Genomic DNA, 22028 nt, shown 5'->3' with positions numbered 1-22028 from the left:
TAAGATTTCCAAAATGTTGAAGAAGAAGAAGAAGAGGAGGAGGAGTTTGGATTTGATATCCCGCTTTATCACTATCCTAAGGAGTCTGATAAAGAAGGCTGATCGCCGAAGAATTGATGCTTTTGAATTATGGTGCTGGAGGAGACTATGGACTGCAAGAAGATCAAACCTATCCATTCTGAAGGAAATCAGCCCTGAGTGCTCTGGAAGGACAGATCGTGAAGCTGAGGCTCCAATACTTTGGCCACCTCATGAGAAGAGAAGACTCCCTGGAAAAGACCCTGATGTTGGGAAAGATGGAGGGCACAAGGAGAAGGGGACGACAGAGGATGAGATGGTTGGATGGTGTTCTTGAAGCTACCAGCATGAGTTTGACCAAACTGCGGGAGGCAGTGGAGGACAGAAGTGCCTGGCGTGCTCTGGTCCATGGGGTCACGAAGAGTCGGACATGACTAAACGACTACAAAATGATTGTACCCCACTCTACTTAAGCTGGTCTATGACTGTAATAAAGATTTGATTGATTGATTGATTGATACATCACACTAGCCCAGGATGTTTTCTGAAAATAAATCTTCAAAGACATCTGCCACTCCACTTTCTTATACAGAAACATACCTGATGCCCTATTGCTGCATCAATGCCTCATCTAACCTTCAAATATGCTGGTAAACCCAGGATCTGCCAGAGCAGCACCACTGCCCTCTAGAGAGCCACCTGCTTCCCTGTGTGTGTGTGTGAGGTAGATGGTGGAGCCTTGGTGGCGTTCACAGAGTTCATCATTCATAGGGTTGGTTATGTGTTCCTGCTCCTCCACCAAGTTCACTGAAAATTAGACTGAATGCAAACCTGGCAAGTTTCTTCTTCATGTGTGAAGAATGAGAAAATAAATAGGAGAATTACAACCCAGCGTTGTTACTAGTAGGCACTGAATTTCCAGGACTTTACAGCACAGTTTAATGTTGTTTTAAGGAGCCCAGCACCAGCTCGGCTGCAACACTGCAGGTAACGAACAGGGGCGCATTGTCAGGGACATTAGTGCCAATTACATTATTAACTGAGGAATCTGAGGCATGTGTTTGGATTACCTACTCATTTCATTCCTTTTCCTGTTGTTGATCCTTTCAAGCAGTAGCAATTTTTCCAATTACAGGAATCGCTGGGGCCACGTCTGCGGACACTGGGCCTTCAGTCTTGGTAGGAAAAGATTCTGTAAGATGGTTTACATTGCCGTTTCCTCCGAGGGAGCCTGCAGCACACAGTATATGGCTTAAGGCTTAGCAGAGCACATACCACAGCTATAGGATGTAGTGCATCTCAAGGGGCTTTGTGGCTGTTGAATTCTTAAAATAAACGGTTCCTTCCAGCCTGAGACGAGCATTAAAAATATATGTTTGCTTGCCAAAGCTGTGCAAACACACTAATTCAAATAAACCTGATCAATTATGTAAAAAGACAAGGCTTTGGGGAAGCAAGTAAGGATGGATGGATGAAGGGAAGAGGTTTGATTCCAGCTCCCCCTCCCCCCCCCCCGCTCATCACTTTTTCCTCAGCTGCACACATGCGAGGGAAAGCCAGCTGCTGTGGTCAGTATATTCTAACTATACAGAAGTAGGCAAGGTTCTTCTTTGATTTGAGGTTTGCGAAGCATGACTTGAAATGTTGAAAAACAAATAGGATAGTCCCAGGAGCACATGTTTGCTTTCTGGAGATGGAGGCACTGTTGTTTTTGCAACACCTTCACTTCTCCAACGTTGGCTGCAGATTGGGCCACCAGGGGTTTATTGAGATCAGTGTCTGGGTTCACAGTAAAGGGATCTTTTTGTACACATATCTGAATCCTAAATATATTATTTGGAAGTAAGTCCCATCGTGTGTGGGACTGATTTGGACATGCCCCAAAGAAATATTTGTTTCTCAGTAAAGTGTTTGGGGATTACACACTTTGTGTCTCTGAGCCATGGATGAGAGTAACCACCAGTGTCTCCAGAGGTAGAGGGTGAGTTAGTTATAACTCCAGGACAGGGAAATGCAAGAGCACAGCATATTATGAGAAGGTTGCTGCAGCTATCATCTTTCTTTGCGGAGACTATCAGCAGAGGAGGAGAACCATGAAGAACCACTTCTTTTCCCAGCAGCATTTTGCATGGTATTGTTATGTACACTACAATCTATGAGTGGCAAGAGATTTCAGGGTTCTCAGCATGCATCTTCAGTTTGGATTCCTTGGAATGAAGGTCACTGGAGTCAGGTGATGTTTCTGGGATGCACAGTTTATCCACACATATATACGGGTTGAGCAAGAGATGGAAGACTCATAGCATTAACACTCTTGCTCCCCATTAGGTCTCTAGATGCCACCAATTCTATAGCTTGGGTTCCCCACACAGAGCAAGTCAAGCCTCTGGCTTTCTTTTGGACACAGTTCCATTGTTTTGCTCTCTTTCATGCATGGAAAACCAGATCATATCACCCTCAGCCAGGGCATGGGTGGGGAGAAGAAAGATGTGCCCGCTTCCAGAAAGAACTCTAGCTTCTGCAGCAACAGTTTCTCTGTACTTGGTCATCTCTTTCATTATGCAAAGGCCCATTCTCCTAACAAAAGGGATTGTACCAGAAGTGTGCATGCACACGAAAGCTCATACCAATGACAAGCTGGTCTCTAAGGTGCTACTGGAAGGAATTTTTTTTATCTTGATCACCCTGTTTGATCTTTGAGAGCCAGACTCAAAAGGTTGGGTGGGACCTCAAACACACATTTATTCTAACCCCCATCTCATTACAATATTTTACAGTATTAGAGCTGTTTTGGAAGCCTTTCCAAAAGGCTTACATGATTTTTTGACTAAAGAGGGTAAAATATTAAGGGTAAAATATTCCACCTTAAAAAATTCAATAAAGGAATATATATATTTTAAAAGCTACTACTCCCCCAGACCTCAGAGCTTGCCCCAGAGCTTGACTGTAACCTGACAATAATTGGCTGGGATCCAATTAGGCCCCGAATGTCCTGTAAAAGGCAATGGGAGGTGGGCTGAGTTTGACATGTCTATGACTTTTAAGTTGGACCTGCTAGCTAAGGCTTCTGCTTCTAGCGATAGAAAGTTCTGGTTCTAGTATAGGAATCTGTCCTTGAAACAAATAGAAGGGGAGCAGTAATTCACTTCAGTGAAAATATGGCCAAACATTAGGAACAAGTTCTCTTTTGGAGGAGATATGCTTTCTTGAGGCTCAGGAGAAAAGTTCATACCCTGAGTCTGTTTACCCAAGAACTGAATGTGGTTGGCACTTCATATTTTTGGCTGTGCTTGGAGATATCTGAAGGGAAGTTTCTGACAGCTCCCACAAATTCAGTGTATAACAAGATCCATCAAAATGTATATATTCCAGATTTCCCCTCCCCCCCAATGTATTTTAAACTGTAAAGTTAGCTGCAAACTGAAGTTAGCATTAAACATTGGATGGCTTTGGAGCTAGGCCATGAAGTCAACTTTGTTTTTAATCTGATGGTTTGCTTATCCTGTGATACTCTGAAATGAAAAGTGCAATAAAGGCAGTCTGTGGTAGGTGGTGATAAACCTGGAGTCATACAGACTACAATGTTGTCTAGAGGGAATGGAAAGGTTTGGTACTCCTCAAAGAGTTGACGCTAGATGATATGTTTAGGATTATAGCCTTGTGCATAGTTTCCTTTTGGCTCCCTCCTGTTTCCATGGCACAAATTTGTGCCATTAACTGCTAGTTTATTACCACGCTGACTATATCCCAGTATTATTGTGTTTAGATTATTAACATCCTAAAATATTAAAAGACGCATTTAAAGATTCCACGTTAGTAACTTGAGGAAAGTCCTTACCTTGCTAAATGTTGGCTGGAGGCTGTCAGCTAGGGGTAGGGATACGGAGCAAAATTCTGTTTACAAGTTCCCACTTGTAACTATATTTTCACCCCATAGGGCGCACCGGTCCATAGGGCACACCTAGGTTTTTTTTGGGAGGGGGGAATAAAGAAAAAAAATTTATTTCCCCCCTAGGCGCAGGGCTGGGGTGGGGGAAGCCCAAGCTTCCCCCGACCCCAGCCCCCAGAACAGGCTGCTATCCGCAAGCCTTGGGAGCCCTGTGGGAACTCCCGCGGGTTCCCCAGGCTTGCGGATAGCTTCCTGAAGCCTGCATTCACCCCATAGGGCACACACACATTTCCCCTTCATTTTTGGAGGGGAAAAAGTGCGTCCTATAGGGAAAAAAATATGGTAAGGAATTAGGATCTTTAAGAAAAGAACAGATTTGGTGAAAAAATCTGGCCAGAGATCAAAGATGAGGTTCTGTTCTTATCCTTTCCAATTAGTCTCTTCTGAGTATGGGGCAGATCACATAGCACAGGTCTGGGCAGGGCATTTTTTTCAGCTGGAAATCACCGGAACTCAATTCCAGCACCTCTCAGGTGGGTTCCGACACCTCTCAGGTGGGTGTATTGCCATTCTAAAGAGAACAAAGGAAGCATTCAGGGTGAGTTCTGGCACCTCTTTTTCTAGAAAAATAGCACAGAGTCTGGGCAACTTCTCTCAGTCCAAAGGCCACATTCCTTCATAGGCAACTTTCTGAGGGCTACATGCCAGTGATTAGTGGGGACACAGGCAAAAGTGAGAAGGACCAGAGGCAACAGTATTTGGAACACAGGATGTAGCTCCTCATTTGTATAGTAGGTTATATTATTGCCACACAAAAGTGAGAGGTTTATATATGCAGACCTCTCCGTTTGCCATCCAGGCAAGCAAGAGGCTTTGTCACAGTTTCCTGAGGTTTCCCATCCCTGCCACAGCACAAGGTTGCTGTGGAAAATTGGCTTCCCCAATAAGCATTCCCATCCTAGCCATAATTTTTTACAAGTGCTTATTATATGACTTCTTCCAATTGTGTTGCAAGGCTCCATGTTCCTGCTGTCCGATATCAGCAGCCACAGGGAATGAGGCATAGAGACTTTACAAATACTTGCAGATACAATGGCTGGGGTTTTACCAATGGAAAGAGGAAGGCCATTTCTGATAGCATCCCCATGCAAATATTATGTGTGCTGTCTCTCTTACTCAAGTCACTAATAGAGTTCCACAGGTGTGGAAGAGTTTGACACCTGTGAATTGCTTCTTAGAAGCAGCCTACACAATCCCAGCATGACATGAGGGGCCTCTTCCTTCACCCAAGTTCTCAACCTATTGTAAGAAGGGTTCCCTTGGTTTGTGGTGGGTGGGAGAAAAACACACACAACCCTTCTGCATCCTTCTCCATGTTGGGATTTACAGGCACTTGGAAGCAGCAGGAGAACCTGCCTTCAAAGCCCAGTGAGTAAACATTGTACTGGTACTCCACCCCATGCTTTGAAGGCACTCAACGGTAGTGGAAAGTTTTCTCTCCTTCCAACCACCCAAAAGTCCTGGTGGGAGGCAGATCTTTTCCTCCCTCTTCTCTTGAGTCCTATGCGTATGCCAGAAGACTTGAGAGAGAGAGAAGAGGTAATTACAAATTATGGCTGACTGGCAAAACCAGATACAAATTTTGGACCCCTGATAACAGCTCATGCTCCTAGGTCAGGGTACAGTGGTACCTCGGGTTACATACGCTTCAGGTTACATACGCTTCAGGTTACAGACTCTGCTAACCCAGAAATAGTACCTTGGGTTAAGAACTTTGCTTCAGGATGAGAACAGAAATCGTGTGGTGGTGGTGCAGCAGCAGCAGGAGGCCCCGTTAGCTAAAGTGGTACCTCAGGTTACATACGCTTCAGGTTACATATGCTTCAGGTTACAGACTCCGCTAACCCAGAAATAGTGCTTCAGGTTAAGAACTTTGCTTCAGGATGAGAACAGAAATTGTGCTCCAGCGGCGTGGTGGCAGCAGGAGGCCCCATTAGCTAAAGTGGTACCTCAGGTTAAGAACAGTTTCAGGTTAAGAACGGACCTCCAGAACGAATTAAGTACTTAACCCAAGGTACCACTGTATATCATTGGCTGTAATTTGAGCTGGCTAAGGCTCTCAGGGCAGCTGTGGGATATGGCACAATGGAACTGCTTTGATCAAAAGGAAAACTGTACCTTGGCAGCATAACCTCTACTCTTAGCTCACTGAAACTTTGTTTTCTCTGTGCTGTATTAACAAAAAAAAATTGCCTTGTTGTTCTAATGTCCTCAAATCACCCCTTGGCACCTTCTTATTTTAGCAGCACCACACCCAGACTATGGACCTCCCCGGCTACCACATTTTCTCTACCAGAGGCAGTTGGATACTCAGAGGTTGATCTCACTGCCCACTGTGGAGACTGTCAGTGTTCAATTGTCAGCTGGAAATAGAGTCACTGTGCCAACCATTCCAAAGGAATAGCACAGCACAATTAGTATGCTTCAAATATTTTACTGTGGGTAAGGGTTGGCCAACCTCCATAAAAATCCAGTGTTTTAAGAGGTGTTTGGTGACTCACTTGATTGTTAGAGGCCTGTGGTGGCTAGTCGCATCTTCCCCCTGAATTTTTTTTGTTATTTTGTTACGTAACACTCTAAAATTCAAAAATGTCAAGTGTGAGTAAGAAAGGAAGCGGATCAAATGTGTGTGTGGTGTTATCACAAAACGGCTGCATTGCTCACATGCAGGAACAAGTCACTGACTTGGCAGCCTGCCATTTGCATGAAATAGTAGAAGGAGGGAAAAGGAGCCGCGTGCTGCAATTTTCTCAGACTGTCATCGTGAAAGCTTGCCAAGAAGATAACGACGTGCTAATTGTTCTTATTTCTCCCATCTCTGAATCTCTAGGGACAATAAAAAAAGAGACAGGAATGTACGTTCACAGGAAAAACAATCCAAAATTTACAGCCAGACAGTACATAATGACTCTGTTTTGTGACACTTTAGTTCCTCTCAATACATTTCTGTAGATTACAGACATTTAGCTCCTAAAGGAAAGATAATTTTCTTGCACACCATCCCAACCCACGAGGAGTGCGAGATTCCAGGAGTTCTGGCGCTTACCCAGGTTTCATGTTTCCTTTGGAATAAAGGACAACGTAGACTGTGGTGTCTTTATGATACATGGTTTATTTGCACATATATACAACCTGAGCCTACGATGGAGGGGTTCACAGCATTAGCATCCCAAGAGAGTCCTGCTTCTTCCATAGCCACTGCCTTGGAATCTGTCTGGCACAGAGCCACTTCCTTTCTTACAAGAATGGCCTATACATACTTAGAGCGTCATCACCTCACCAGGGAGCTAGCTTGGCTATTTGAGGAAGTGAATCTGTGCCAGACAGATTCAAGGCTGTGGCTCCACCTCACCAAACATAGAGAAAGGCAGCCAGAGCCCCAATTTCTCTCCCTCGAATCTCCCCCAGCATCCTCTGACCTTCTCTGGGGAAGCTTCAGAATTTTCAGTGCTCAGAAGCCCATCCAGGTATCCAGCTCATTCATGTGAGGGGGGAGAGGGGGGTTGAGCACATCCAGTGTGTCCCTCTTGCCATCCTCTGCGTATTGGAGGTGGAGCTTGCTCTAGATATGGCAAGCCAATGTGGGGAGCTTCTCTGCATTGGACAGACTCCTCGATTGCCCTTTAGCGTGGACACAAGAAGGGAGTGGGGGAAGCAAGTAAGGTCTTAGTTATCCCTCTTACACAGTGGGAATCATGTGATGCTGAGGTTTCAGCTAGGACTAGAGGCTGAGCGATGCTTACATGTGGCTGCTGACGCCCCTCCACCTTGATATTTGAAAGTGACATTGCCACTTCCACAGGGGCCTAATAAAGAAGCATTTATTACAGTGCTGTGTCCAGCTGTAAAGTTTACACCCATAAAAGCAACTTTTCAAAACCTTGCAAAGCAAGATTGTACATTTAGATATAGTACAGTGGTACCTCAAGTTACAAATGCCTCAGGTTACAAAAGCTACAGGTTACAAACTCTGCTAATCTGGAAGAGTTACCTCGAGTTGAGAACTTTGCCCCAGGACGAGAACGGAAATTGTGTGCCGGCGGCGCAGCGGCAGCAGCGGGAGGCCCCATTAGCAAAAGCACACCTCTAGTTAAGGACAATTTCAGGTGAAGAACGGACCTCCGGAACAAATGAAGTCCGTAACTAGAGGTACCACTGCAAATCATTTTTACAACATTCCATTTTCCAGTTCATATGAAATTATGACTTGTCATTGTCTCTTTCCTTTCGTAGTGAGTTGTTTTAGCTATCAAGGTAAACTTCCAGAGTTTGTCCGCCTGTTCTTTTGTTGAAGATCAAATTAGTAATCTCTAAAACATTTTTACATTTCTATCCAATGAATTCAGTGCGGTGTACGTAGTTCTCCTCGCCAATTAAATTCTTGCAACAACTCAATAACAATCTCATTGATCCACCCAAAATGACCTCCTTATGATGTCTGATTTTGATTGTAGGTTGGCAGATACACACCCAATGGGCTGGACCACCATACTTTGAATATAAAAAAGAGAGCATAGATACTCAAAATATTAACAGAACATCATCTTGGCTCATTCCACAATAATCTCCTGAAATCCTCAGCCGCTTCCTATTCTGACTTATGCTGAGAATATTAGCCTGATGCAAAATTGGCCTGAGATAATAAATACAAATGTAGCCTCCTATATTTGTGCATGCAGTTTTAAGTCTTTTGCTCCATTCAAATAGATTTTGGTATTAATAAACAACAAATACAAGTACAACCACAGTGGTTGAGCAGTCAGCAGATTTCATTTAATTCCAAAAAGGTCTGCTCAAGTGTCATTGTCAATTTATTACAGTAGCTTTGATTCTTCTCACTTCTGTACCAACTGGCACTCAGCAGAATGTGGATCTATTAAATGTGATTGATGCTTGGTATCCCTGCTTGAAATTGGAAAGATACAACTTTTTCATTTCATTGTTTGATTAGCTTTGGCAATTTCCTCCAAAGGCTTGAGGCACATAAGATAGTCACATAGTCACGAAGTACGATTGTGTGACTCATGGTAGCAGAAATTACTGTAGCGTCTCGTAGGAGAAACACAGCTGCAACGCATTTCAATCTGTTTAAATGGTTGAGAAACAGATTGGAAGCAGCAGTTCAGTTTTTAGCCGCTCCATGTCCCTGGTGTGTTGATGGAGTCATATTTACTTAATGATGTTAGTTATGAGTATTTCATCTGCTTTAATTCCAGTGGCTTTGATTCTCTGGACTGTCAACCTGGGGAAGCTATCAAGCTGCCTGGGACTGCATATTGATTTTACAGGGCAATACAAAAGGAAAGATTCTATATTTATTATTATTTTTATTTATCTGCTGTAGTTCAGTACCACATACTTAACTGTCAAGGGAGCAAAGAGTGGATGGTTGGCATTTATATTTCAATTGCTTGAGCTTCAGTTACAAATCAGTGACACTCTGGAGACTACGCTTACCCTCTAGCACCCATCCTGCAGCATTCTGTCCTACTGCTCCTGGACGTTCCTGACATAGACTTGTTTATCTGTGCCCTTGTTAGGTTGGGGGAAGTTTTCCATCCGAGGCAGTCTAAAAATGCAATGGATTACACACGTGCAGGTTCTTCCTTCTAATTTTGATTTTGATTTGGCTCAATGCTCTGTGTGGTTTTCCTTATTTCTCAAAGGCAGATCAGTACCCTGTGATCATCTCAAGTTGCTGCACGGAGAGATTCGGTTAGGTTTCCTCTGCGGCTGTCTTTGTAGCAAATTCAGCATTGCTGAAAGCAGTTTCCTTTAAAAAATGTAAAGAATAGTGGTAATCAGACCTAACTTCTGCATATGAGCTGTTGACTGTCTGCCACACCAGACACTCACGTGGTGGCTTGGTAGAAGAACTTCTTGTACTAGTCTTGCATGGAGGAACATGTGAAAGGCGTATCTGATAATACTTCTAGTTGTTTTAATTTGCTTCATCTTGTTTTGTTTGGGGCCAGTCCAGATCAAGGTAACTATTCACAAGGTGGAAGATTCTGCATTTTATTGCTGGTTCTTTCTCTGCTCTACATGCTGCTTTTTAGGGCCATTTCTAAATTACACTAAATTAAGAAAGTAATGCCTCTTGATGGAGACTGGTTGCAGCACTAATGGGAGTTAAAGAAGTTTTGGTGTTTTCCCCATACCTTCATCTGGTGGGAGGTGGGAAAGTCCATGTTAAGAGCATTACAACCATAAGGATGTTGAATTCTTAAAGAATAGAAACCTTTCCTAGCAAACACAACTCGAAAAAACGCAACCTGAAGCGGCTATAACCCGAGGTATGACTGTAGTAATAATAATAATTGTTGTTGTTGTTAAAGTCTGCATCATTGTGAGGCACTAAATAACATCTATTAGGCATTCAACCAGAGTTCACTTCCCTCATCCCCATAAGGAGAGTTGGATACTATCATTACTTTTAGTGAGCCATTTGATCTGTGATTGCTCGCTCACACTTGCAACTCATTATTTTACACAATGTATAATTAACTTCTGGAATGTGCTGCAAGAAGATGTGCTGATGACTCTTGGTTTAGTTAGCATTAAAGGAAGATTAGGCAAAATTCATGGAGGATAGCTCCATCTGTCAATTTCCATCAGCTACAATAGGTACATGAAAGCTCCATGCTCAGAAGCAATGTACTTCTGAATACCAATTAAGGGGTGGGGGAACAAACAACTAATGGGGTTCCTGTGTTCATGCCCCACATGTGGTCCTCCTGTATGCACCCAACTGGCCTCCATGGGCAACAGAATGGTGCCCTTGTCCTTATTCTGCAAGTTTTATGTTACTCTCTGTAAAACAGGTGCCTGTTGTAACTTTGCTGCGTTGGCAAGCTGGCAGTCAGCTGTGCGTTACAAGAAAAAGAAAACAGCACTGGTAATAACAGATTTGGTGGTAAGGATTGCCCTTTTTTAAGGTTAAAGGAGGAACCAAATTTCAGTGTATATCAACCACATATATAATTATCATTCCAGCTGCAAATAAATATATCCCCATGGTGGTTAGAAAAGGGTGTCTCTTTGTTAGGGTCTCATTTCTTCATATGAGACTACAGACAATAATAATGCTGGCATTTTTGCCATCAGCTGTCACATTTCCAGAAAACGATATAAATATGCAACCGTTTTCAAGGCAGTTACTTTGTGTGCACAGCTCAGTGATTTCCAAATCCTTTGGTTGGTTTACTCATTTGAAGCCAACGCTTTTAGCTGAAATTCTTCCATCTCTCTGTCTCCCCAATTGCAGACGTCAATACCAATTTGAATTCTTGAACACCCACAATGATGGAACTTCACCTTATTCCAAACAGTGTGTGATTGAAGATGCAGGTCACCTCCAAATGACGTACTTATTCATCCTGATTTCTTTGCAAAGAGTTTGCACAGAAATTATACAACCCACTGTTTTACAGAGCATTCATCATGATTGGTTTGTGTTAGGGTTGTACATTTGTTATACTACTCTAGTGCATTTTCCCGTCACCTCCCTTATCATATTGTACAACGAATGCTTCACTTCTCTTTAATTGGGCAAACCCAAATTTTCTGATATGCGATTGAATCCCTCCTGCAAAACAATGGCAGTCTGGAGGTAACCTAGGAGACATGTTGTCCGCATGTATTAAAAATGTTAAAACCAAAATTGAGAACCCGTGTGTAAGGGGCACTTAATGACCTCTGCATCAAATAATGAATTGCAAGGTTTAGTAAGGAGAGAGCATAAGAATTAGTTTCATGAACATGATAACAGCAGGCCGCTATTATATGCTGGGAAGTGGTATTTCTAAACCAAACCAAAAGTAAGTGAATGGATGGGAAATTCTGGTAAGTAATTGTTGTGACGAAAGGGAAAAAAGGCAACGACAAGGTCATTTTACAGCAAGTTAGAATCCACTTACTGAATATTGTAGAAAGAAAAAATTGCTCCCTCTTTCCTTTTTTTAAAAAAAATATCTTCGGAGATATCAGGTATTTTAATGACATTTGTTATGTGGTATATGATGATGATAAGTGTCCTATGGGATAAAAAATTCCTTCCAGTAGCACCTTAGAGACCAACTAAGTTTGCTATTAGTATGAGCTTTCGTGTGCATGCACACTTCTTCAGACTTAACAAACTTAGTTGGTCTCTAAGGTGCTACTGGAAGGAATTTTGTTTGTTTGTTTCGACTACGGCAGACCAACATAACTACCTACCTGCAACTGTTCTATAGGATGTTAGCTAAAATAATTGGCAGACAGATTTTACCCAGATGCTCCTTTTTGCTCTATTTTCCATTTTCCTCATATGGCATGATTGTTGTTTTCTTTTTGTAAATGATGTTATAGGAATCTATCTCTATCTATTATCTATCTATCTATCTATCTATCTATCTATCTATCATCTATCATCTATCATCTATCATCTATCATCTATCATCTATCATCTATCTATCTATCTATCTATCATCTATCTATCTATCTATCTATCTATCTATCTATCTATCTATCATCTATATCTATCTATCTATCTATCATCTATGAAGTAAAATTACAGAAATGCATGAGCTGTTATGGGTCAAATACCACTGAGAACTTTTAGGTCATCTTCTCAAAGCATCTCAAATGCAGTGCCATTTAGTGGGGGGTAGGGCACACAGTCAGAGCTAATCTACATACCATATTTTGGCTGGGGAAACTCAACCAGATGGTTGGGAAATAAATAAATAAATAAATAAATAAATAAATAAATAAATAAATAAATAAACAAATAAAATTTTAAATCAGTACTTTACCAACTACTGTCCTTCTTAACGCTACAACACACAAATCATGCAAACTGGTATTACCATACTGCAAAACTAAGTTTTGAAGAATTTGTACAGTTTGACCTGTTCTTTCCTTGGGAGAACTGAAAACCAAATGTTGCCAGTGGTCATGAAGCAATGCACCATTAGAACCACCTAGTATATAAGTTCATGCTGAGAGTAGGATGGCTGCCAAAAATTGAGCAGCTATATTATTGCTGCGTATTAAGCCAACTGCCCATTGGTTACCTGAATGAAAGAACTTTGTTTTCTCTCTCTCCTGTATTTTCCTTAAACTGGTATTGCAGCAAAAATGGGGGGAAATCCAAGTACAATATATCCTTGAGAGTGGACACTCAAAGGAGCACACTGTGCACCTTCATAAAACATACTGAAATAATTAGTTTTATTTATCAGAGAACAAATACATACCCCAAAGAAGTTGACTGCTGCAATGATTGCCAAGAACATCTGAACTTGGATTTTCCATACCTCAGGCCTACCTTAAACAAAAGCTACCAAACAAGATTCAGCCAGAATTTTACAGAGCATGCAATACTAGAAGACAAATAACAATAAAAAATAATCCAATTTTCAAAATAATAATTAATTGATGCACCATCAAGGACTGGTGGATCACTTTCTTTGTTTTTAAGGTATGCTCAAGCCTTCTAAAAGTAACATTAGATTTTAGCAATGATTTTTTTTTTTTTGTTAGCTGCCCTGAGCCCGGCTTCGGCTGGGGAGCGCGGGATATAAATAAAATTTATTATTATTATTATTATTATTATTATTATTATTATGGGGGGCAGTATGAAAGCCGTATTAAAAATGCTTTGCTGGTGTGGATAGCATAATGCATAGCTGTCAACTTTTCCCTTTTCTTGCGAGGAATCCTATTCAGAATAAGGGAATTTCCCTTTAAAAAAGGGAAAAGTTGACAGCTATGATAATGGGGAAAATATGTGTTGAATGAAATAAGAAAATGATGTTTCTATGCCCATGAAAACATCTATTTATTTCTATCAGCTCTGTTTCATGTGGATTGTTTGAGTTTTAACCAACTTGAAAGGCTTGGACGCAGCAAACATAAAAAGTAGTTCTTCCCCTGTGCACTATCTCATGTCTTATCATGGCCTTTGTGAACAGCTAGGTAAAGGAATACTCTGGAAAATGGTAAAACTTCACACTTGCATTGAAGCAAGAGCTGCTTTGAGCTTCATACTTGGATATACCCTTGCCATATGCTCTTTGTTTGGCAATAGGCAAGCCTAGAAGGGAAGTTTCAAAAGCTTTGGCAAGGCTGGTCACTCTAGAGGCTTATGAAAACACAAATAACTTGAGGGTTGAGTGCATGGTTAGGCAAACTAAGGCCCAGTGGCCCAATTGCCTTCTAAATCCAGCCCGCAGATGGTCCGGCCCACCGCGTGTTTTTACATGAGTAGAATGTGTTCTTTTATTTAAAATGCATCTCTGGGTTCTTTGTGGGGCATAGGAATTTGTTCACCCCCCCCCCAATATAGTCCCCCCCCCCAAGGTATGAGGGACAGTGGACCAGCCCCCTGCTGAAAAAGTTTGCTGACCCCTGGTTGAGTGTTTCAAAACAGATTCAGGCTGTTTTGTGTGGGTTGTTGGTGGCCAGTTTAATGCTAGTAAGAGGGTGGGGTGGGGGCTTCTAGCATTTCTGCATTTGTTACCTGCCTTGCAATGCAATCATCTGCAGATTTACACAGAAGTAAGCTCCTCTATGTTCTGTGGACCTTACTCCTTAGTGTCTTTGGGATTGCAGCTTGAATGTGGTACCTCGGGTTAAGAACTTAATTTGTTCTGGAGGTCCGTTTTTAACCTGAAACTGTTCTTAACTTGAGGTACCACTTTAGCTAATGGTGGCCTCCCGCCGCTGCTGCCGTGCCATTTCTGTTCTCATCCTGAAGCAAAGTTCTTAACCCGAGGTACTATTTCTGGGTTAGCTGAGTCTGTAACCCAAAGTGTCTGTAACCTGAAGCGTCTGTAACCTGAAGTACCACTGTACCCGTATGCACTAAACAAAGACCAGATTTGTCATTGACCTTGCCAGAGCTAGCATGACAGTGTATGCTACCTCAGGTGGGTTGTGGTCACTGCCCCTCCCCCGCTTTCCGCTCCTCATCCAGTCCTTGCTGCAGAGGCAGACTTTGGTTATATGGTGCACTGAGCGAGGACAAAATTTGGCACTCTTTAACTTTGAGTATGTACCTGTATGGGGACGCGGGTGGCGCTGTGGGTAAAAGCCTCAGCGCCTAGGGCTTGCCGATTGAAAGGTTGGCGGTTCGAATCCCCGCGGCGGGGTGCGCTCCCGCTGTTCGGTCCCAGCGCCTGCCAACCTAGCAGTTCGAAAGCACCCCCGGGTGCAAGTAGATAAATAGGGACCGCTTACTAGCGGGAAGGTAAACGGCGTTTCCGTGTGCGGCTCTGGCTCGCCAGAGCAGCGATGTCACGCTGGCCACGTGACCCGGAAGTGTCTCCAGACAGCGCTGGCCCCCGGCCTCTATGAGTGAGATGGGCGCACAACCCTAGAGTCTGTCAAGACTGGCCCGTACGGGCAGGGGTACCTTTACCTTTTATGTACCTGTATAAATATTGGTGGTGGTGGTTATTTTGCATGCTCTTGGCTCGGCACCTTATGCAGGGAAACTTCCTGCACCATCCTAAACCTGGCGCTGCTTCCACCACCACTTTCCCCCACCTTCTCCATTCCCTGCTGCCTCTCCCTCAGTCATCCTCCTTCCAGCTGTGCATCCCTGCTGTGTCATCCTCACCCCCATAGGCGTTATCTATGCGGGGCTGCGGGGGCCCAGGCACCCTCAAATTTTCAACGAAGGGGCCGGGCCCAACAAAGTTCTATGCGGCAGGGCATGCATGCCACGGGGCATGCCGACCCCAACCGTGCACATGTGCATGCCACGGTGATGTCGGCATGCCCCGGGCCTCCTCTGTTGTGGGGGCAAGGCAGTGTACCTGCTCACCACTTTATACCACAATGGTGGGAAATACTGTGTAGAGTTTAACAGCGTCTATTCAGCTTAAATAATTTAATAAAGTGCATTAGACAGCTAACTTGTCTTTGCTGCAGGTGGTGATACAGGCTTTCTCTGTTACCATCTTGACCACAATCTTTCCCTTTGAGGAAGGGCTCCTACCTCAGAGTGAGGAGTAGAATCATAGAATCATAGAATCATAGAGTTGGAAGAGACCACAAGGGCCATCGAGTCCAACCCCCTGCCAAGCAGGAAACACCATCAGAGCACTCCTGACATATGGTTGTCAAGCCTCTGCTTAAAGACCTCCAAAGAAGGAGACTCCACCACACTCCTTGGCAGCAAATTCCACTGTCGAACAGCTCTTACTGTCAGGAAGTTCTTCCTAATGTTTAGGTGGAATCTTCTTTCTTGTAGTTTGGATCCATTGCTCTGTGTCCGCTTCTCTGGAGCAGCAGAAAACAACCTTTCTCCCTCCTCTATGTGACATCCTTTTATATATTTGAACATGGCTATAGTATTGGACCTGGAGATGTCTTTAGGACCACTGCTGACTGCATCCCTGCAGCAGTAGCAGCAGCAGCAGCAGCAGCGGTGGTGTTCCATAGTAAGCACACAAGTAGTGGAGGCAACAGGTGACGGGGTGGCGGTTGGCTGACAGCCATGGTGTTGGTGGCAGTGGCAGGCAGACAAGACCATGGGAGCCTCATCCACCACCCTGTGTCACATGCCTCACCTGACCTTGCAGCGGAGAAAAAGGGCACAATATTTTATTTAAGTGCTTCAATGCTGTATGTTTTTTTTGTATTGTGTCCAAATTTCTTCTGAAAGCCAGTGTCTTCGAGTATAAAAAGGCTATACTGAGCTACTTGGCCACATGGCAGTTTTGGAACAAATCCGTTATGCTGGATGACTCATGACTCTAGCTCTTTTCTTTGGGGGGTGGGAGCCCTAATTCAGTAAAAAAAATACTCAATTTCATCTTATCCCAAGAGTAGTAGTAAAAATGAAAGTTTTTACATGAACAAAATGGCCACTTTCAAACACTTGCTCTAAGAACTAATTACTTAAAATAATATATATATATATATATATATATATATATATATATATATATTAATAATAATAAATGTTATTTATATCCCACCCTCCCCAGCCGAAGCCGGGCTAACAACAATAAAACAGTACTAAAGTACAGCACAAACAACACTCTAAAACCATTCATTATAAAATCAATTCAAAATCAAGAAAAAAAAAGATTCCTGTTTAGCTGACCGCAGATTGTGTCATTTTCTATTTTTAGAGATTTTTCTCCCCCTTAGATTTATGCTGGAAACAAACAATTATGCAAGGCTCCCCTTGCCCTGCAGTATCTGCCTCATTGCCAGTGGAAGTCCAGCAACATATTATTTCAGCTTAACACTCCAACATACTTGTATATAGGGTTCTCGCATGTGGACACCCAAATGTTGTTTCCCCACTGCCTTGTTGCATTTGCATATTGAACATGCAAGTTTGAAAAAGCTATTAAAAAATGCCTTGACATCGGTCCTCTTCTAGATGCTTATTCTGGAGGCCTCTGGGGAACGCGGCTCAAACGACTGGCAGGCTAAGGAGAGAATGATGGATTACTCTTCAGCTGTCCACACAAAATATGACCTCCATTCAAATAGCCAACTTTGGTTTCTGTCACTGACATAACCCTCATCACACTTTTCTTCCAAGCTCTTAAAAATAATGGGAAAGATTATTCTAGTCTGATCCCATTAGGTAGATATTACACTTTTCATAACGTTCTGAGATCATTGATATGAGGTGTTTTGTTTCTTTATTTTTATATTTAAAAAATGGGATGCAGTTTCAGGCCCTTGGTGCTCTGAACGCTTTGGTTTGGCAAGTCTCACTGTGGTGCATTCCAATTGCTTTCTGTTTTCTTCTTGGCTGCATTGTTCTTGGAAAAGTATGAGTTTGACATTAGTAATACAACCAAAACAGAACTTTTCCATGTGGCTTTTACATTGTTGAGCCGGCGTGCTGTGGCTTTGAAAGCCCAATAAAAGAGGTTGCGTAACAGGGATTACAGATTAATCGGTGGCATGAAATACTGAGATTGAAGAGTATGATTATTATTTTTTATAGTGGTCATTTATGTTGTCAATGTGTCTGCCGCAGACTCCCAAGTATTATTTTTTCAATTTCACCTTGGGTCGTAATGTTCTTTGTGGGATCATTTAGGTAAATGGTTGCTGCAGGGTGCTGATGTAACTTATTCAGTACTGCAGAATAAATTGACGTAGCAGGGGAAAAAATGTGTAATCTATTCATTGCACAGGTGCATTGTGTTGGCATTTTTCCTAATGACACTTACACAATTTTAAAGAAATCTGGCAATATGTGAAATGTAACAATATTTCAATATTGGTGAAATGCAACAATATGATATGCAGAATGGGGCATTGGTTTTGGAGAGGTCAAGAGAGCCCCCAGAGCAGCGGCGGGGGGGGGGGAGGGAGGGGGAAAGTGTTCTGACCGGCAAAGTGATATGGTTTATCTGTCAGAACGTTTGTAATAGAGCAACACTGAATTCCACCTGTATATTTCAGGCACCCACTTATATTTCAGGACGGTAGGGGGAGGAGCCAGATGAGCCAGATGTCATCAGGGCAGGGCCAGAGTTGCAGCCCCTTAGCAGCTTTCTATATGCTTTGCTCCCACACAAGGTAATATTTGAAGGGGTCCATACAATGAATGGGAAAGGCAGGAGTCAAGCAATTGCCTTGGCAAATAAATATTGTTATAAGTTTGTGTGTGCCAGATTCTTCTAAATTCCTGGATTCAGTAAGCGTTAGAATTTAATCAAGGCTTGCAGTGTTTAGCTGAGTGCTAGACTGCTCTAATCTCTGGATCTAAGTGTTAAAAGCTAATTAAGCTTTTCCTCTAGTAATCTCTGGGTTATGGGGCAAATGGGATGAGCAAACCATCAAAGGAGCTTGCTGAGAGAAGGCAAAAGGGTAGGGCCCCTCCCTTCTAGATGTGACCTAATCTAAAGACACTGAATAACATCTTATCTTTTGAGAATAAAATAATTATATATGCATGATGTATGATATATGAATGTAAGGTGTTCATTAAATTTTGCTACATCATTTTTAGCTGTTTAGCCCTTTTGTTCATCTGTATGTGGCTTTAAAGGAAATGAGGATCATAAATTGGAGGATACGCCCCACGCTGTCCTCTGGTAACATTTGGATTCCATCTGTTGGGTTCCATTAACAGTATTCCATACCTGATAATTAGTCACAGAACATTTGTTCTTCTTGTGTTCTGCAAGAGAAAACTGAGAAGAGAGATCTGGGAGAAACAGTTTCAGGTTTAGTAGCTGAAAACACATTGAGCGGTTGAGCTGTTAGAATCTCCCCTGGATCATGAAGAGTTTTAAGCCTAGATGGCCAAGCAATTGAAGGCAGTTGAGATCGACTGTATTTGTTGTCTCCCCAGTCTTTGTTTTCTGCCCTTGACCTTATTGGTGAAATAAACAGAAGGTAACAGTCATTCCTGGCTAGCAGACATAACTAGCTTTAAGCAGTCCCTCTGGCCCATTAACTTTCTCCTGTCCAAACCTCCACAAATTTAGATCAATATCAGCATAATACTTCATTTTGGGTCTTCTGTTCTATAAGTGAAGCAATTTGGGGGCTATATTTGACGGTCTGACATGTCAAAAATCTCCAAAGGAAACATCTACAGCCATGGACCATGTTGAAGCTAGTTCAGGCCTCTTTTTAAAGCTCAAGTTAACTCCTGAAGTTTTGAGTCTTCCAAGCCAACCCTTTGAACCTTTTAAAGAGTTGCCTATTGCAAATATGTGTATATTATTATCTTCCACAGTCTTCATGGCAGTGATGGGGAATTTGTGGCCCTCCAGTCGTTGCTGGACTCCAGCTCCCATCAGCTGCAGCCAGCATGGTCAATAGTTACAGATGATGGGGGCTGTAGATCAACAATACCTGGAGGGCCACAAGAGAAGAAAACTGTGAATGGGCACCACTGTTCTTAAGCTGAGCACTCTGGATTCTAAAACGACATTTCATAATAATGTGAACTGCTCAGTTTGTCAAATGTCTTGTTTCTGAGGTCACTGACTTGAAACTTGACACCACTGATGAGATTAGCCTGTCATGCAGGGCGCTGAGCACCAAATGTCTGGGTTTTGCTTCCACTGGCAGTGGCTCCAGAGACAGGAGAAAAAAAACAGCTAATAAATTTTTCTGAAATCTAACATTTCTCAAAGCTCAGAGCAGCTTTTTGGCTACTTTTTCAAGCAACCTTGTTTAAGGACTTTTGCAGGGTATGAGTGTAAATAGGTAGCAAAAATAACATGAAATATTCAGTGGAATCAAGGTTAAATTGTCTGTCAGGCAGCGTCCTCTGTCAGCAGCATATATTCACAACTAGTACTTTGACAACAATATGCATTCACAATTAACTTTATAAAAAAACTTGAGAACCATGATGAAGTTCAACTTCAAGTCATCTGTCAGGCAGACCATGAATTGCTGTGTTTTCATTCAGAGCTCTCCCCCCCCCCCTTTTTAAAAAAAAAATCACTTTGGAAACTACTATTAACAAAGCCTAACTATTGCTGTGTATGGTAAGGTGGTTTTTTTTTTACCAAGTTATGCAGTTAAGAATAGAGGGCCCTCTTCAGCTAACATTTACTTGGAGTAAACCTATTGAAATTTATGGGCTAAAATTAGCCATGACCATTAATTTCAGTGGGGCTACTCTTGAGTAAAAGTTAGTTGACTACAACCCAGAGATTGCTGGGTTGGCAAGAGGAGGAGCAGATTACTGTCCCAATATTGCCCATTTCAGTCAAAAAAATACTGGGATGATTCATACTGCTGCTGGATGTCGAATTCTACTGTAGTGTTTTATTGGAAAAGGTAAGACTAGTATCTCTAGAGGCCTTTATCATGCACCAAAACATTGTAAAATGAATATGTAGAGGAGGGTGCAGGATTGTACACATTGACTCTGCCCCGAACGCCATACAATCAACTCAAAGGTTGGAAGAGAACAGACATGCATACAACTTGTAGTCAAAACGGTGCATTTCAGATGTTGTTGGACTACAGGTCCCAACACCCTAGACCATTGGCCATGCTGGCTAAGGCTGATAGAGTCGAAAGGGACCCTGAGGATCATCTGTTCCAACCTCCTGCAATGGAGGAATATGCAGCTATCCCTTACAAGGGATCAAACCCACAACCTAGGCATTATCAGCACCACACGCGAACCAACTGAGCTATCCAAGGGGAAATGCAAGGTGGAGTCTGGCATTGTGAGCTACCTATGCCTGATGTTTAGGATGTTTAGGATCTGCAGGCAGACTTTGGAACTCTGCAAATGCAGTCTTTCTGGCCACAAGTGCAGCCTATGAACAGGGTGGCAGGGGCACTGGCGGAGGAAGAGGAGTGCGGGGGGGAGAGCACCGCCCCCAGCAGCGCGATCCCGGCAGGGTGCCATTGTGGCTGCCCTCCCGCCCGCGCTGGGTGCCCCGCCACCCCCACCTGCTCTCCATCCCCCGGTGCCAGAGCATGCAGCTCCGCCACTGGGCGGGGGGTGAGGGGTGGGCTAACAATCCCAGGGCCCTATAAGACTGAGGATCTCCTGATTCAGATGAAGAAGCCATTTCATTCAGCGAAATCATTCCAACAGATTGGGACTATGGAATAAAGTTTAAAGAGCTTAGACGTTTGATAAAACCAAGAACGACCTAGGAGTGTGTGACAGCTGTGGCAGAAACTGCGCACTGATTGCTTATACCAAATGTATGCCAAGGCCTGGGGGGGGGGGATGCAACTATGCATATATTCAGTTGCACCCCCATATCGTTTGCGTCAGGTGAGACATTGCCCTGTCTGTCAATGGGGCAGCGTCAGGTGACCCATTTTTCATTTGTAGCGCAGTCTGAGTTCAAGGTATGCTGCAAAAGAAGATTCAGGTCAATCTATGTGGGGCTATAAGTCACCACTGAACCATGAATAGGCCTTTGAGCCTTGAATTTAACAGGGGTCTACCACACTACCGAATTCCTCATCAAGAACTCTGTAGCACAGACAGTCCCAGCCATTCTGGGATTATTCCATAGGATTATTCCATAGTGTAGACCAGCACTTGCACTAATTCAACATAGTGATCATATCCCCTCTTAATGGTCTCCTCTGCATAGCC

The sequence above is a fragment of the Podarcis tiliguerta genome (assembly GCF_965153285.1).
Source record: "Podarcis tiliguerta genome assembly, chromosome: 1".
Classification (NCBI taxonomy): Eukaryota; Metazoa; Chordata; class Lepidosauria; order Squamata; family Lacertidae; genus Podarcis; species Podarcis tiliguerta.
This window is presented reverse-complemented; position numbering follows the sequence as displayed.